The sequence below is a fragment of the Sinocyclocheilus anshuiensis genome, unplaced genomic scaffold, assembly GCF_001515605.1.
Source record: "Sinocyclocheilus anshuiensis isolate Anshui unplaced genomic scaffold, SAMN03320099.WGS_v1.1 scaffold87, whole genome shotgun sequence".
Lineage (NCBI taxonomy): Eukaryota > Metazoa > Chordata > Actinopteri > Cypriniformes > Cyprinidae > Sinocyclocheilus > Sinocyclocheilus anshuiensis.
Genome location: NW_015549609.1, coordinates 793300 through 795931, shown reverse-complemented (window position 1 = coordinate 795931; position 2632 = coordinate 793300). Strand labels below are relative to the sequence as shown.

The 2632-nt window shown below is 38.9% G+C and overlaps 1 pseudogene; it reads left to right on the top strand.

Annotated features, from left to right (window-relative positions):
* Positions 1-2632, top strand: part of LOC107659100 (rap1 GTPase-GDP dissociation stimulator 1-like) — a 48290-nt pseudogene that overhangs the window by 36042 nt on the left and 9616 nt on the right.

The window sequence follows — 2632 nt, the reverse complement described above, 5'->3', positions numbered from 1 at the left end:
AAAAAAAAAAAAAAAAAAAAAAAAAAAAAAAAAAAAAATTCTTTCTGTCCTCAAACATTTGAACAGTAGTTTATATTGCTTCATTACAAACATGATAATCGTCTAGTTTGTAGTTTGCATTTCTGTCAGCTCTTCATTTGAAAGAAGGGTGCTTTCTGGTTCCCATTCAGTATCACATGTATTAGTAATAATGCTCTAAAAAGACATCTGAATAAAAAAAAAAATGGCTTAAATGGGCTTCAAAAGATTTTCACACTCCATTTTCTCTGAATCTGAGCATAGTTGAACTATCTGACTTATGCAGATCATAGTCTAAGAAACCCGATTTCACTCGTAACTCAAAAAATGACAAAATGTGGAGTTGATGCATTTTGCCTTTTGTAGTGTGGCATAAGATCACTGCACTTTCTGCTGAATAAACCAGCCAAAACCTGCCTTGCTGGTTCATTGAATAGTTTTACCTGGTTCTGGTTTGGATTCTAATATAGCTCTAGTTATCTTTATAGTTATTGCTCTTAGTGTGAACGGCCTTATAATATTCTGTCATATTAATGTTTTTGTGTAACGCTCGTGTGTGATGTGTTTTCCTGTAGATGAGTCGATGCAGAAGCTGTTTGAGGGGGGTAAAGGCAGCGTGTTTCAGAGGGTCCTCTCATGGTTGCCCTCCAACAACCACCAGCTCCAGCTAGCAGGAGCGCTCGCCATCGCTAACTTTGCCCGCAATGGTAAGACATCAGCAGTGTTGGGGAAAGTTACTTTTAAAAGCAATGCATTACACGGTGCAGCATGCCGCCCTCAGCGCTCTGAGGAACCTCGCCATCCCGGGTCAGTCTGAAAGTTCACTCAATCATTGAATGATTCACTCACCTGTGCATGAGTGTCTTAAAACTAAATCTGCTCCATCTTCTTCTCTCTTCTCCAGTGGTCAACAAATCTAAGATGCTCTTGGCTGGTGTGTCGGATGTAGTGCTGAAGTTCCTCAAATCTGAGATGCCACCGGTCCAGTTCAAGCTTCTGGGAACATTACGGATGCTCATTGACACACAGGGTATTTATTAACAGCAAACATTTCAGAAAACAAAAGCACTATCTACAGATGGTGCCGCCCCAGAATCGGGTGAGCTGGTGTTGCTGTGTGGACTGGTTGTGATGCTCAAACAAAATTTTGCATTAAAATTAAACACTTACCTATAATTTAAAATATAAATAAATGTAAAAAAAATGCATGACTTGATGCTTGAAGTTCTCTTTCTTGTACTTAAGGTGTCGTGAACTGCCTTTTTTATTATTTTTTACTGTTCTATGAGTAACGCTCGTGTGTGATGTGTTTTCCTGTAGATGAGTCGATGCAGAAGCTGTTTGAGGGGGGTAAAGGCAGCGTGTTTCAGAGGGTCCTCTCATGGTTGCCCTCCAACAACCACCAGCTCCAGCTAGCAGGAGCGCTCGCCATCGCTAACTTTGCCCGCAATGGTAAGACATCAGCAGTGTTGGGGAAAGTTACTTTTAAAAGCAATGCATTACAATATTGCGTTACTTTTTCTCATCTGAGCTGGGCTTGCTTGTTTGTTTTTAATATAAAAAAGTTATGCATTTGGCAAATATAAAAGACCTTTCTCACTGAAAGTGAAATAAATGAGCCTCAGGCTGAAGGAAAATGTAAATTCACGTCTGTACATTAGAGGGCGCAGCTCAAACAATCCTTTCAGCTGTGCTGCCATTCTGGATTACATTCTGGAACACTACACTACACTCTTCAGCAATAAAAAAAAAGAAACAAATGTTATGTTTATCTAAAGCCATTTTTGCTTATTCATATGGTTGAATTGGACCATCGAAGGTCAGCAGCGAAGTCATTGGTTAATAAAATGGGATTAAATTAGTGCTGTCACACGATTAATCGCATCCAAAATAAATGTTTTTGTTTTCATAATATATGAGTGTGTACTGTGTATAATTATTATGTATATATAAATACAAACACATGCGCTATGATTGGCTAATAGTTGTGTATGTTTGACAGTCTGCATCCTTCACAGATGGACGCTGCTGTGATTTAGGTAAAAAAAACACATGAATACTCAGTAAATATCAAACGATCTGTAATAACAGACAAAGCAATAGTGACAACGTAATAAAAACAGTTACTCATACTTGTGTTGCGACATTACTGTTGGATCCAATATAGACGGCACAGCATCGTATTTTAGTTTCAATCTTTCTTAAAATCCTGCTTTGAATTGTGCCTTGTTTGTGAATGTATCTGCTGTTAAATGAAGTGAACAAAGGACCAAGTTCTTACTGATGCGGTCTGGAACTTCATTCAAAATAAAGCTAATCCATTCTTTCCTAATGTTGGGATCCGATGGAAGGTTATGCAAAAACTGTTTTTCCACAACTTGGCACTGAACAGCATCTTGTTGTCTTCGAAGCATTTTTATCGTTTGGTTTCTGCGTAGACCTGCGTTCGTCTCTCTTGTTATTTAGACTACGTGGGCGGGGCTAAACAGGCAGTGATGTAGAAGCAGGCATTGAACTTCTTCTGTGGAGGCGGGGTTTATCCACACTATTACATCATAAAGTGGCACATTCCACAAGCTGTCGTTTTGGCAGATTGGCTTCAATATAAGCTGTT